The 16,378-nt window shown below is 41.4% G+C and overlaps 1 long non-coding RNA gene across 2 annotated transcripts in view; it reads right to left on the minus strand.

The window, feature by feature from the left end:
* LOC109550904 (uncharacterized) overlaps positions 1–16,378 on the minus strand; it is a 376,468-nt gene that overhangs the window by 67,545 nt on the left and 292,545 nt on the right. For both annotated transcript variants that reach the window (XR_012326211.1, XR_002177598.2), the window contains one exon: positions 2,868–3,018. This is a non-coding gene — a long non-coding RNA (uncharacterized lncRNA). The remainder of the gene's footprint in view (positions 1–2,867; positions 3,019–16,378) is intronic.

Here is a 16,378-nt window from a genome sequence, read left to right on the forward strand (position 1 = left end):
TCTGCCCAGAGACTTTATCCCCTGTTTAATAGGCCTTAGACTCCAAGGCTGTGGGGAGACACATGAGTCTCAGTAATTTGGCAGGCACTAATTATGTGATCATGTATCACTGCCATTTCCAGGAGAACTTGGTAATACCTAACGGCTGCTCACGTCTAATTCCAAGGGAGCGGAGACAAGGCAAGTAAATAAATGAAGGGCCTCAACACATTTGTAGCAATCATTGGCTGCATAATTAAAATAGAAATCTGTCATCGACAGTCAGGGGTGAAGCAGGTAAAATTAAACGTAAACTGTCACAAAATAATTAAACACTAGACTTTCAAATTAAAAGATGTCTTCTAATAATTAGTTAACATTTGCCATTGTTCTAAACAGACTTGCTATTACCCTTTAACACTTTGCTCAGGCAGTCTTTTCTTAACCAAATTTTTAATATGTCTGAGGGGAAGTAAAAAGTTATCCATTCATTAATTTATGAAGTTCTTTGTCTATATAAGGTGGGCCTTCATGGGATGCCTCAAAGAATGGGACTGCCTCTACTCTCAAATATATGATAATATAGAAGGGGAGATAAGTGCTCCAAAATATCACTTAATTGTTCTTTTTTTTTAAACCCCACATTTATTTATTTATTTATTTTTGGCTGTGTTGGGTCTTCGTTTCTGTGCGAGGGCTTTCTCTAGTTGTGGCAAGCGCGGGCCACTCTTCATCACGGTGCGCGGGCCTCTCACTCTCGCGGCCTCTCTTGTTGTGGGGCACAGGTTCCAGACGTGCAGGCTCAGTAGTTGTGGCTCACGGGCCTAGTTGCTCCGTGGCACGTGGGATCTTACCAGACCAGGGCTCGAACCCATGTCCCCTGCATTAGCAGGCGGATTCTCAACCACTGCACCACCAGGGAAGCCCAATTGTTCATTTTTAATGAATTGGCATAAGGAAAAGGCATTCTCAAAGAGGTGGTGACTGAATTACTGGAAGATATGGGACAAGAGGTTGGTATTTAGAACCCACAAAGGCCATACAAAGCTACAAGCAGCGCAGTTGATGTGGGAATCTTCAGAAATATATTTTCAACAGTGGATTGAGTTTTAGCAATCTTGGGAAGGGGATTGTCAGCAATCTTGGATTGGAAAGCAACCCATTTTATCCCCTAGAGGTCCAACGGAGTTTCCTTAAATAAACAAACTTCCTTCTTAGAGCCACAAACAGCAGAGAAATGAAAATCTAAGCACCAGGAGACTCTGGAGTGAAAGAACTTCTCCTGTAAGAAGACCAGGAATCTGGTTCTTCAGCATCCCAGCTGTCCCAAGTCACAAAAGTATCTGCAGACCACATTTGCTACGGATGTCCTTATTTATGTCTATGGAGGCCCACCGTCCCTCTCTGGGTTGAGGATTTCCAACACATTGTTTGGAACTACAGCACCAGTATGGCTTTAAGAAGGTGCTTGATTGAGGCTACCTTAGTTGGAGGTAAGAGAACTGACTTTGGACAATGGGCAGATGTTTCCCTCGTCACTGAGAGAACAGGAGCCCCCAGCTCCCATCAGCACACCTCTCACCTACCTGCCTTTGTCTCCAGTTACTCTGTCCTCCCTCTAGACTATGTGGATGAAAGGTCCATGCTTCTAGATAAAGCACGTACCTTCCATTCTGCACAGAATCTATCCTTCTCAACACTCAAGGCCATCAATTCAGTAATTTTCCTTCTCTTCTGTATTGTTATTTTTTCTTGCTTTAAGAGGTCTCATAATTATGCTTCTCCCACTTACAAAGAAAATGATTCTCCCTTAATTCCCCATCAGCCTTCAGCAAACAAACAAACAAAACGTTTACCTTCTCCTTTTATAAAACCTCTTGGAAGAGTGACCTAAAGTCACTGTCATCAATGTCTCCTGTCCCATTCTTTGTTAAACCCATTTTGACAACGTTTTTGCTCCATCATTTCAGTTAATCAATTTCTCACAAGATCATGAACGGTCTGCATTTCACTCAACCTAACAGTTGTTCGTCCTTATCTTACTTGGCATTTCAGCTGCATTGGACTAAGTTGAAAACTCCCTCTTCCTTGAAAATGTTTCTTCATTTAATTTCCATGATATCACACTCTCATTTTCTCTCTCTTATATTCATTAATTCTAAGTTTCTGTTGCTGGTTCCTCACCATCTTCTTGGAATTGGAAATTAGAAGGTTCAGGCCTTCGTGTTTTGTCACTGTTTTATCTAAACTCACTCATTTGGTGATCTCATTCAGTCTCATGAGTTGATTAACTTCACTCTTACACACAGGCATAAAGAACAAGGCTCCAACATCCATCTGTCAGCCTGGACCTCTCCTCCACTCATCTCACTAGGTGACAGCCCACTTGACTTTCCACTGAATGACTAATAGGCACCTTACCCATAAGGGGTCCCAAACTGAACCCTGATCTTCCTTTTTCATGGGCTCCTCACAGAGTCTTTTCCATTTCAGGAAAATAAATTCCTTTTTTTCCAGTTGATTCAGCCAAAATCTTAGCCATCATCCCAAACACCACTCTCTCCCACACTGCAAATCTGATCTGTCACCAAACTTGAATGACTCAATATCAAAATATTTCCAGAATCAAATTCAGTGACTTATCATCATATCCACTGCTACGACCCTTGTCTAAGCCACCACTGTCTATCCCCTGTAATACTGTGATGGTCTCTTAGCTTGTCTCTGCCCCCCCACCCCAACCAGTCCATTCCCAGTAGGTTAGCCAGGATGATCCAGTAAAAAGTATAAACATACTGCTTTTTTTCTGGAAATCCTCCAATGGACGTTCACCTCATTCAGACTTAAAAGACAAAATGTTTCACTGGCCTCGAACAAGCTGTGCTCACCTCTTCGGTCTTCTTCTCACTCCCTTGGCTCAGTTACAGAGACACTCTTTCTGCTCTTCAAAGATGCCAGGTCAATTCCACGATCAGCCTTCAAAGGTGCTTTCTTCCTCTGCTTTTCCTCAGCCATCTTCACGTTTGTCTCTCTCAGTTCCTTTAAGAAAGTTACTCAATTGTCATTTTGTTTTGTGAAGCTAACCTTCTTGGCCAATCTTCAAAAATGTTAGCCACTATAATCACCTTTATTCTTTCTAACCTCCTTCCTTGCTTTACTTTCTTCTCCTCAGCAGTTACATCTGTCTAGTTTTACATACTTTATTTATCAATCCTTTTTCTATAGGATATAAACTACGCAAAGTTAAGATTCCAGTCTGATCACTGCTTGTATTGATTGCATTACTGTTACAAGTTAATTGCCTTTTTCTAAATCCCTGTCCTTTGTCATGTGCTTTGCAGTTTATCCCAAGGGAGGTTGATTATTCCTCTCTGCCCCATGGCCATTCAGCATGGCCATGAGACTTGCGCTGATCAATGGAATGTGACAGAAATGATAGTGGGGCAGTTCCAAGCCTAGACTTTAAAAGGCATTATAGGGCTTCCCTGGCGGCACAGTGGTTGAGAGTCTGCCTGCCGATGCAGGGGACACGGGTTTGTGCCCCGGTCTGGGAAGATCCCACATACTGCGGAGCGGATGGACCCATGAGCCATGGCCACTGAGCCTGTGCGTCCAGAGCCTGTGCTCCACAACGGGAGAGGCCACAACAGTGAGAGTCCTGTGTACCGCAAAAAAAAAAAAAAAAAAGGCATTGTATGTTTCCACTTGCCCTTCTTATATTTCTGCCATTGCTGTGAGAAGCATATGCCTCATGTAGCCAGTTCCAGGAGGATACAGTCTATATGTAGTAGACTCAAACAACCTGTACAATGTATAGGTTGAAGTATTGCTCAGCTGAACCCAAGCTAGATCAGCCAGATCCTAGTGACCTGATACATGCACAAAAGAGAAATAAATGCTTATATTGTATGTCACTGAGATGCTGTGATTTTTATGCACCAATAACTGAGTAACATACTGTTATAGCCACTAATTCTGGCACATAACAAGTATCTGATAAATAATTGATGAGTAAATGACCACATAAAAGAAATACGCATCATTTTATCTGTGGGAATCATTAGCTTGCCAAATGTCCTGCCTTTGCATATTCTAGCAGAGAGCATAGGGACATACAAGTAGTTCTGATAAATGAGTTATAAATTGCAGTGACAATGTGTCACTTCCAGCCTGGAGTATTTAACTGCCAGACATTCTAGAGCTCTATTTTTCTGTTTGGCATGGTGAGAAGCAATGTTTGCAATGAAAACTGCTCCATGTATAACACCAATGAGCAGAATCTCCTGGTGACCTGCAATCAACATACAACCTGCATGAGAAATCAACTGTTGTTGCTTTAAACCACTGAGATTTGAGGTTTGTTTGTTACTGTTACCGAACCTATACCTTATCTGTTTTGCATATATGCAAATAAGACACATATTTAGAGTCATCATAAATAAATTCAGGTGGTATGGGGGTGTTGTCTTTATGTCTTTGTTTCATAAGATAGTAAGTTTCTAACATAAATTTTTGCTCTAAAGGAACTTGAGTTGAGATCCAGAAATAGCCACATTTTGTATGTGTGACATTAGATAAACCATTAAACCACTCTGACCTTGTTTCCTTATTTGACGAATAGGACAAATAATATCCCTCTCAGAGGTTGTTGTTGTCATTCATTCATACATACCTGGCATTTACTGAGGATGTACCGTTGAGCTCAAGGAGCTTGATGCCCAGGAGGAACGAGCTGTACACACATTCTGCTATGTTACCCAACACTGCTTGTGAGAAATGCCAGGCTAGCCTCAGAACAAGAGTATGAGAGGGCTGGAGAAGAGAGATGAAGACACCATGCATGACTCAGCAGCAATGATCTATGCCAGAGGAAAGCAAAATGTGGAGCCAACTTTCCAAGTAAATTCCATTCTCAGTACTTAGCTTTCTGGTCCACAAAGCTGCTCTATGCTACTTCTTCACAAGAACTTCTGCTTCTTATTCAAGAGTACCTACCCCTTTGAACATGACTTGGCTGTCCTGGATAGCACCATGGCCCTAGAAAAGTTGATTTATATGACCTTCCCATTCTTGCAGAATCTGTTAGGCTATAATAGCCCCTTGCTCTCCTTCATTGAGGTCATTGCAATCTTCAGTTATTAATTCTGTGATTATGTAAACACCAATCACCTCACTCAATGCATCGCATGTTCCATGAGGACACAGTCTATATTATATATCGAGTGCATAGCATGGTGTCTGACAAATAGTAAGAGCTCAGTAAACATTTGGTGAATGAATAAATAAGTGTCAGGTCTCCTGTCTCCACTATGTCACTCCACCCAACTCATGACTGAAGTTAGGTTCAATAATGTTTATTGAATCTGAATGCTTCAAAAGAAAAATGATCCAAATAAAATAAATTTGTCTCAAATATTACCCAAACTATTCAGAAGTTTTCATATTTTAATAGAGGATTGTAAAGGAAGGCTGTTTATGCCATATGAAAGACTGTCTAATGATGGAATTTCTGATTAGAGGAATATTTAATAGAAAAGAGACAAGAGAATGTTTTGAAGTATTTTCACATGCACTATTGTGCTGCTCTTTAAATTATACCATCTGTGTACTTGTTTACTCATAAGGTTGAGCAGGAGTAAGAGAATAGAGAGGTAAAGAATCATTTGGGAAAAAAAATACCTAATTTTTACTAAATCAGGATAATTTTTATTTATTCTGCCTTCATTAAAGGTGAAGAACTAATTGAATTAAGTGTGTGCTAGAAACTATAATAACTGTCCTTGGAAGTGCAAATTCTTGGGTACATAAAGAACAATTTAAAAAGCAGGTCAGAAAGAGTCCTTAATGCATTCTGATGTAGCCAAACGTTATAGGTTGTGCTTTTCATGTCACTTCATTTGGAAATATTTCACCATAACATGACATACCAAAATAACTTAGGCATGAAAATCCTTTTTTTCTCTTTAGCAAGAATGAACTGTGAACCATTATGTGCTTGGATATAAACTGAAATCATAGGACTAAAGAAGTAATTCCTTATCATAAATGCTAACTCTGTGAAGAGTAAAAGACTAACAAGTCTTCAAAGAGTGTGGATTTCCATCTGAATGTTGGGATGCTGAACCAAATAATACACATACTTGATTTGGATTGAAAATCAACTCATTTAGCACAGTGTCAATGGCTCTAAAAATGGCATGTTTCTTATTTTATAGATATCATCTGCTCAATTTGCCCTTAATTTACTATATAAGTAGTGTGACCTCATTTCATGGAGATGAAGACAACCTCAGATTCATTCAGAAGCAATAATTATGGATTGCAGAAGGAGAACATAATGAGAAGATCCCGTTTGCATAAAATTGCTATTTGAATGTTGGATGCCAGTGTTGGCTTTCTCAGGGTTTGACACATCTGCCAGACTCAGCTAGGGCTCCAATGGGAAACAACAATTTAGTGTGAGTGCTGGAAATGTTGAAGCCTATAAGATTCATGGGGATGGGCATTTCAGCTGATGGAACAAGTTGTCTTTCTGCAAATAGAATTATCACAGGCCTGCCAACTTGCATTTATGAAGCTTATCTCTATTCAGACTTTAAAATGACCCTCTGAGGTCAGTATTATTAGTAGTATTCCCATTTGACAGATAAAGTAACTTGCCCCAAATCATACGGTTAGGCAGTGGCAGAACCAAAGCAACAAGATCAGAATACCGAGCCCAAAGTCACGTTATATTACCTCTTCTCTCTCTTTAATTATCTATCTTTTATCCATGTATTTATCCACCCTTCTATCCATTTCTCTCACTCCTCATTCTTCTCTCCATTTGTCTGTCCAACCATGTTCTTTCTCTGTCTTTTTCTGTATCTTCATGTATCTCTCTGTCTCTGTCTTTCTCCGAGTACTCTCTTTCTCTGACTTGGTCTCAGCCCTTGTGAGCTTTTGTCTTTCTCTTATTTCCTGTCTCTTTCTTTCCCTTACACTTTCAGTCTATTTATATAATTCTGTATCTATCATCCACCCATTATGTATCTATATATCCACCCATGTATGTTTTGTCTTTATATTTCTTCATCCAGCCATCCATACTCCCATTCACGGTTTCTATATCCCAATATACTTTTATGAATCTGTCAAATACTTTCTATTTTTCTCTCCTTTTCTCTCTCTCTTGCTCTCACTTTTTTCTATTCTCTCACCCCCATCTCTCTCTCTCCCCCTCTCCCTCCCTGTCTTCATTCAACATGTTTTTCTCATCCAGGTATTTTAGGCATAGCCTTAACCCCTGCCCAAGGTCAAGAAATGCATCCATCCCATGTGTCAAAGGTACATGCTTTGCTAAAGCAGTAAAACGTCTACCTATGGCTCAACTAAAGGTCAACTCTGTTGCTACTTGATGAAAGACAAAGTATTAGAAAGAAAATTATCCATGGGACTCTCACATTTCTATATATTTTATGAGTAGGAATGAGAGGCACTAGCGGCCCTTTTTTCCAGATTATCTTTTCAAGGACATGTGCATACTGAACAACCTTGGAAGACAAAGATAGTGTCTTCCTCTGAAGCTAAAAACAGGTTTGCTTACACCCTTGCAAGATAGAGATAGTATCTCCTTCCAGAGGAAAGGGCAGGCAGCCTTAAAATCCAGGATAAATGAGATCATGTGTCCCTTGAGCAGAGGGCATACCTGGCTAACGGGTAACTCAGATTCCTTAAGTTGAAGGTTCCTCTCCTCTAATGTAACCTACTGCCTGAACAGGCATCTCTATGGGCCCATCTGTGTAGACTCTGTGAGACTGGAGGGTAAGGAGAATGGATACAAATATGCTGATGCTCATGCTGCCTGTGGTACCCTAAGTAACAAAGTCCTCTGTGTCTGGCACAGGGGCCTCCTGTACTCTACAGGCTTCCATGAGAGCGTGGCAGGCGGCCAAAAATCTCAGCCCCTTCACAGTCTTGCCTCAAATCTGTACGTTTTTTCCTCCTGTCTCAGCACCACACTGGTCCTCAAAAGTGTTTTTGTTTTTTAATATCTTGAAAAGGGGAATGTTTTAACCAAATTTTTCCAGCTTTCTATTTTCCGTTAGGAAATGGCACCTATTTGAACAGCAAACTCAGGTATCCCTTGCTCTGTCTGTGATTTTAATGAGGAAGAAAATCACTTCCATCCAGGCCCTTCACAACACCTTCCCCTCTACACTTAATTTGGTGGGGTGGGACTGGGCATGTACAAGCTTTACCATCTTTGCGAAGCCAACGCAACTGAAGGATCACATGACAGTGTGACCTGGAGGGGCTATACCTGGGGAAGTACAATTGGATCAGATGCCCCTGGTACCTCAACTCACATCCTCTCAGCCTCACATCTGATCCCAGGTGTCAGCTGCAGGCAGGTGCTTACAGGTTTTGACTTACTCATACCTACCGTGGTTCATCAGTTATGGCCTGTGAGTCTTTCCCTTTCTATTCTGGGGATTCTCTGATGTCCCTAAAGCAAGCAACTGTCCACTCCCAGGCATCAGTGCACTTCCTAGAAGCGCAGAGCTGGTAGTGCCCGAGGGACTGCCCTCAAACGTGGGGTCTGGGGGGTTATGGATAAATATTTTTCTCCATTGATTCTTAGGTGGAAAATTCTGAGCAACATCTATAAGCTGTTTAGAGAGCCCTCAAAACCATCAAATCCAAGTGGCCTATAGCAGTGACCTCAACAAAATGCACGCTCACATGGTTTTCCTTCCTTCCTTCACTCTCCCTTGTTCCTCTCTCCTCGCCTCTGGAGTCACCTCACAAATAAACTGCCTGTACACAAGTCCTTGCCTCAGATTCTATTTCTGGAGGAAATGCAAGCTAATCTAAAGGTGAACTAGAAAGACCAAGGCCTCTGGAACCAGATAAACTCGAGTCTGTATATTAGCTCCACTGCTTTCTTCTGGGAGATCTTGAACTAGTTATTTAATCTGAGTTACAGCATTTTTTTTTTTTTTTTTTGCGGTACGCGGGCCTCTCACTGCTGTGGCGTCTCCCGTTGCAGAGCACAGGCTCCGGACGCGCAGGCTCAGCGGCCATGGCTCACGGACCCAGCCACTCCGCGGCACGTGGGATCCTCCCGGACCAGGGCATGAACCCGTGTCCGCTACATCGGCAGGCGGACTCTCAACCACTGCGCCACCAGGGAAGCCCAAGTTACAGCTTTTTCATTTGTAAGATGGGAAAAAAATAATACCTTGCCCGGGTGGGGAATATTGATTATGACAAAACAACATGCAGTCCTTCCTTAGCACAGGGTCTGGCAGGGCATCAATGTTCAACAAATAGCAACAATTATTGTTATTATAGCCTGAGCAAATCCCAAGGGTACCCTGGAAACTAGAGGTGCAGAAATCCTGGTGTTCTGACTGCAGTGACTATCTGGGGACTGCTAGGCTGCAGGACTTTATCACTTTAAGGACCCCGAACTGCATGAATTATTTATTAATTACTGTTTATAGAAATGGTTGCATCATAAGTAGCTTCTGGATGGCTTAAACTTTTTAAGGCACATGTGGAGAGAGAATACATTTGGAGAATTACGCCATGTTGTTGCTTTCTTCTTCTTCTTCTTGATTCTTTCTACCTCTCATTCTTTCCTCTGTCCAGTCAGCTAATCATTGTGCATTTGTGGCCTCATGGAAGCCATGACACAGCAGAAATGTACAAATTTTTTTTAAAAAAAATTCAATTCTTGTTTATGTATTTATTTAATGCAACAAAGCTAGAGTAGAGGCCATAGCTTTGGAGAAAGTTTTCCCTCCTTTTTATTTTATTTTTTTAAATTAATTTTTATTGGAGTATATTTGCTTTACAATGTTGTGTTAGCTTCTAGTGCACAGCCTCCTTTTTAAATAGTAAGGAATTCTCAGAGCATAAGGAAAGTAAGAGAGAATGGAGGTTCAGGTGGAGAGTATGGTGAACTCACACAGGTGAGAACGGAGGTTGGATTGGAAATGGCCCCACCTGCCCTGGAGTGCCATTGGGTGAGCCCCATCTCTCTCCCCGGCTAGTTGCTGTGTGAAATACGACTGAAATTCCACAAAGAGCTCAATGCATTGCAGTGAGCACTTCCTCTGATGAGGACACTCGTTAGTTGTTCTACCTGTTGTCATCCATTGAACACCTCCCTTCAATAGCAGCTGGATTCCGAAATGGGCCCCTGAAACTTTGCTGAGTCAGCATTCAACTTACTCTATGTGAAGAATTCCCTTTTCAGAATTCCAAGATTCCTAAAAGATCTGAAATGAAGGGTGGGCCCAAGTGTGGAGGTGGGAGAGTGTTATGTCTTTGGTATGACGTCTACCCCAGGCCAGGACAGTGGTAAATCAAGTCCCATGACACATGCATTATTTATTAAAATATACAACATATTGAAGGAGCTCGGAATATGCCACTCCAAAATATTCCACTCTGGCATATTGATTAATTTGAGCTAAAAGCACTTGAAAACCAGAAAATGCAAGGAAAACACTCTATCCTTCTTTTTCTTAAGCGCAGGAGATGAAATTCCCATATGAAAGATATCTTCCCCAGATACCAGCAGGAAAATACCATTCTTATCAAGGAAAAGAAGTTGAGATCAAGAGAATTCTCTACAAGCAGTTATCATATGATCCTGCAATCCCACTCCTGAGCATATATTCAGATAAAACTATAATTTAAAAGGTACATGCACCCCAGTGTTCACTCCAGCACTATTTACAAGAGCCAGGACATGGAAGCAACAGAAATGTCCATCAACACATGAATGGATAAAGAAGATGTGGTACATATATACAATGGACTATTACTCAGCTGTAAAAAGCATGAAATAACACCATTTGCATCAACATGGGTGGACCTAGAGATTATCATATTAAGTGAATTAAGTCAGACAGAGAAAGACAAGTATCATATGATATTGCTTATATGTGGAATCTAGAAAAATGATACAAATGAACTTATTTATAAAACATAAACAGACTCACAGACATAGAAAACAAACATATGGTTACCAAAGGGGAAAGGGGGGGAGGGATAAATTAGGAGTCTGGGATTAACATATACATACTACTATATACAAAATAGATAAACAAGGACCTACTGTATAGCACAGGGAACTATACTAAATAGTTTGTAATAATCTATAAGGGAAAATAATCTGAAAAAGAACATATATATATACATATACATATGTGTGTATATGTATGTATATATATATATATATATAAATAACTGAATCACTGTGCTGTACATCTGAAACTAACACATTGTAAATCAACTATACTCTAATTAAAAAATTTAAAAATTAAAGGAGAATTCTCTACAAGCAGATGTTGTTAAAGTAATTCTTATCTTCCTTAAGCCACCCTGCATCATAGTTTAATTAGTTTTCCATAATTGCCTCTCCTTGTTCAAGCTCATATAAAGGCATGTAGTTTCACCATATCTTCAGATTGTCATTCATTACGAAGGCTCCCATGTTACATAAGACCCGTATGAACTAAATGTATATGCTTTTCTCCTGTTGATCTATCTTATGTTAGTTTAATTCTCAGATCCAGCTGGGAAAACAACCTAAGAGGTAAAGGTAAAATTTTGCCTCCCCTACGATTTCCTGCATGTTTTTTCTGACTTATGCTACACACACTCTATGGTCTCTGGGAATCCTGGAGGGTAAAAGTCCACACATGTGTGGGTTCCAACCCCAGAGAAGACCATGCCTATAAGATGGGAGTTATGAACTGATCTTCACATACACCCTCCCACTTAACCCCAAAGTGTCATTTCCAGAAGATCCTTATGTTACAGTCACTAATGAATTAGACCAATGGGGATCTGGAACACTCTAGCCAGGAGGCACATCTGGCTGGAAGCATCTCCACTAGTGGCTGAGAAGTAGATGCCCTGATTGTGGATGGCAGACTCAGGACTTCTGAGATTATCACACTTAGCAGGCAAGGGGGGATTTACATAGAGAGAGAGTAAAAGCTGATGGCAAGGCTTCCCTGGTGGCGCAGTGGTTGAGAGTCCGCCTGCCGATGCAGGGGACACGGGTTCGTGCCCCGGTCCGGGAAGATTCCACATGCTGTGGAGCAGCTGGGCCCGTGAGCCATGGCCGCTGAGCCTGCACATCCGGAGCGCCTGTGCTCCGCAACGCGACAGGCCACAACAGTGAGAGGCCCGCGTACCGCAAAAAAAAAAAAAAAAAACTGATGGCAGCAATCTTTTCCTTGACAATTTCAGTAAGGACCAATGCCCTCTAATTACATAAATGCCCCTTTACCATGAAAGAGGTGGTGAGTTATACACGAAAGATCACTGTACTTCTGAATGACATTGGGAAAACTGTCTTCTCTCTGCCCAAGCCACCTGACCTCCAACCCTAGGCAAACCTTTTTGTAAAGTATCTCTCCTTCAGCCCATTAATTGATGGTGAATGTATTCGTTATCTCAAGCTCAGTAACAAATTACCTTAAAATGTAACAGCTTAAAACAACGACAAATGTCATTTCACAGTTTCTGCAGGTCAGGGACAGAGTGCAGCTTAGCTGGGTGCCTCTGGCTCCAAGTTTCTCCTGAGGTTGCCGTCCCGTGGCAACCTGAATTCCTGCTTCATGACCAAAGGTAAGTCATCCAGCCATTGTCTTCTTCACACAGACACTCCTTGAAGATGTCTCTTTCACCATCCTAGCCATTTTGTGTGCAACATTTTGACCATCAACAGTTCAGATGCAGCACAGGTAGACTTTTCTTGTGGTTTTACACCATCACTCCCATGTCTGGCAAGGCCAGTGCCCTCTCTAAATACTCAGTTCCCAGAAAACCATCTGCAAGGATATCCTCCAACACCATCTCTCAGAAGCCAAGATGCCCTGCATCTCTCAGGCCTTCCATCACAAGGATGTCTCTCCCTGATTATGTGTTGTGCTTTGTCTTCAAAACCCCAAACAGCATTTCATGCACTTCATCTTCCTTAAAATACCTCTTTAGAGCTCTTCTCCAAAAGTCAAGGGCTGGGCAGTTACCGAGTTGTGTTTTATCAGTGCATCTCAATTACATTAGATGCAGGACCAGGAATTTGTTGTTTTTGTTTGTTTTTGTCTTTTAATTTTTAATTCCAATCAATCACTACCTGATATTATCATAAAACACAATAAAAATGAATTACTATAAAAATGAAACATCTGTTGGATTCCGCAGCAGTGTCAGGTTGCTATGACAGCTCCCACGTGTTACATCTGTGGTCCGAATTTCCTTCGTGGATGGGTAACCAGCAGTTCATGGGTCAGCACCAGTGCACAGAGCACACTTAGAGAAGCCTTGATCGACCGCCTTCTTCCTTCTACTCACCTCTGTCCCCCAAGCCTTCCCCTCAAAGACCCTGTTCTTCCATGGACATTGTTCCATTCTTCTTCCATCTGACATTGAATGTCAACTCAGGCAAAAAGAGTCCTGCAGTTTCCTGGCCCTCCAAGTCATCATTTCTGCTCCTGGATGTGAATATATCCTGGATCTCTGTTCTCCACATGTGTTCAAATCCAAATCTCTCTCCTCACCAAGTTTGCTCTTTCTCTCAAGCTATCAACTCTGTAAAGAGATTGTGATTATCCCCGCCACTGATGGGAGACCACAGCCTCATCTACACATTTCCCTTCCTTTTTTCCCAACATATCCATTTGGTGGTCAGGACCCAGGGATTCAAGTCCTGCAATGTTTTCTTGTGCCTTCCCTTTTCTGCCCCACCCCATAGACACAATCCTAGCTCAGGGCCATATTATCTCCCAACCAAATTATTACGGTTGCTTCTAAATTGGCCTTCGTGCTCCCTGCTTTCCTCATTCTCCAACTCGTTATGCAGAACGAGTCCAGAAAACAATTTCTAAACCAGAGCCGTGATGATTATCCCACAGCTTCTCTAAAGCCTTTAGTACATCCCCAGAGTCTACAGCATAGAAGTCTGTGGTCCTCAGATGCACATCCAAGCCCTCCACAGCAGCTGAAGGTAGTGTCTTTCCTACAGGTCTCAGCCTGTCTCAGGTGAGACCTGTCTTTCCTTAGGTCTCAGCCAACCCCAAGAGTATTCAGGGAGTGCCAGAGAGGTAACACAACAGGAAGAGCCCCTGACTAATGAGGGAGAGGAGTTGGTGGATCAATATCTCAGAGGACCCCCAGTGGTGGAATTAAGCCCACCATGGTAACTCGTTCCATGCCAACTGGAGCCTGAGGCAAAAGAAATAGGTACACTCCTATATACAATTTTAAAGTAGTTTTAAATGGTTAATGGTTTTAATAAAAATATTATCATTGATGAGTTTGTTTCCATGAAAACGAGTAAAGTAAAATTATAATGAAATTTGTGTTTCATGTAAACTAGTATTTAAATTTAAAATAATGGTGTGAGTTTTAAATACACTTATTTGATTTTTCAATATCTTTTCAGTTATTTTCATGTTCTGAAGCAAATTCACCATTTTAAAAAATACACTTAGAATGTGTTTTTACATAATTTTTTCCTTTTGCCTCAGGCTCCAGTATGGCTCAGCACAGCACCGTCAGATCCTATCTTTATTTAAAATGTTGATAATTTTTATCACATTTTTGTGGTATTTTGATATTTAAAAAAATTATTTCATTAAAATACTATACATCCTGATTACTGAGTGTTTGGCACCCCTTACAGTAAGTTCCCTACATACAAACAAGTTCCGTTCCAAGAGTTTGTTTGTAAGTCCAGTTTGTCTGTAAGTCCAACAAAGTTAGCCTAGGTACCCTGCTAAACACAGTCATTATTGCTTGGTGCTTCTTAGCAGTACCAGCTACATCATCACTGCTTTTACGCTTGCTTCCAGACATCCTGGGCTTGAAATAAAGATACAGTACTACTTACTCTATAGAGTGTTGTACAGTAAAGTACACAAAAGCTCAACCAACTGTAGAGGATGCATGCATGTAACAACGTATACCAGACACGTGAACTAACTTACGTGATTGGATGTGTGAACCCATGTTCGCATCTTTGAAAGTTCGCAACTTGAAGGTTTGTATGTAGGGGGCTTACTGTACTTCCTGCATCGAGGTCAGTGCCTCCCTTACTCCACCCTATCCTGGCCCTGGTGGGATCTGCTCACTCCTTCCCTCATCTCTCCCTTGATTGGCTTTCCTCCCTTCCCTGCCTCACTTTGCACTCCCCTCACCCTACTTCCTAGGATTCCTTCCCCAAAAGAATAAAGTCTTTATTTTAGGATCTGCTCTTGGAGGTATCCAAATTAAGATATCCTTTGTGGTCTAGTAACAATTGACTGTCACAGAAACACTCACACCACTGTCCTTCGAACCTACACTCAGCAAGTTCAGCGTGTTTTCTACTCCTACCTTGATTAACTGTAATAAAATATGGGGAAGCCCTTGTTCAGAAAGCTCTAAATAATCATGGACAATCTTTATTAACTTCTTGTTTGTCTAGGAAACTCCCTCTCCCTAGAATTCCTTGAGTCTATGTTTACCAGTTAAAAAATGAGTCATGCCACCACCCCCATGAATTCACTGTTCCCACATTTCCTCACTCAAATTTATCCCCTTTCTCTCTGTCCCCATAGCTTAGTGATCATCTATATGAGAGCCCCTATCCCAGGCAATTTATATCCTGGGTATTTTAATACCCTTTATCTCTTCTACTAGACCATCAGACTGAAAAAATGGGGACAACCACTGCATCCTATCTTGCAGTGGCCCATTGCATGTTAAATATCTGGTGAATTGAATTAAATGAAGAATTCAATAAACTCAGAACAAAATGCATTCAACAACAGGACCTTCACTTGGGTGAACAGAGCAGGTGGAGATACACACAAATATATTCAAAGCAGAGCTATCAGGGAACACAACGTACCAGATTAGTTGGCTTGACTTGTGCCCGGGTGGTAGGTTCAGAAACATATGCACCCAGCAAGCTGGAGGTAGATCTGGCAAACAAGGATACACAGAAACTCCTGGACTCACCCAACAACTAAAGGTTCTATCTTTACTGTTACCAAACTCTCCGATGCTGATGTTTGCCTCTTCGTGTATTAGGTGCCAAATATTCCTGACAGGTGTCCTCAATCAGGTCAGAATTGGGGCATGAGAAAAAATAGCTGGCATCTGCTCTGATCCTGATGGTAGGGTTGATTTAAGCCTTGGCAAGCTCTTCTCAAAACCACCCGACAGCAAATCTGAACACACCCACATATGCCATTCAGTTGGCATTTTATAGAACTTCCATAAATCTCTAGGTTCTCCAAATTGCTCTATGGACAGCTGAATTTTCCTTGGCCATGATTAAACTGCTCATGTCACCAGCCCCACCTTGCCAACAATTCAGGCGGTGCAGGAGCCAAACAAAATAACA

Source organism: Tursiops truncatus, chromosome 15 (assembly GCF_011762595.2).
Source record: "Tursiops truncatus isolate mTurTru1 chromosome 15, mTurTru1.mat.Y, whole genome shotgun sequence".
NCBI lineage: Eukaryota > Metazoa > Chordata > Mammalia > Artiodactyla > Delphinidae > Tursiops > Tursiops truncatus.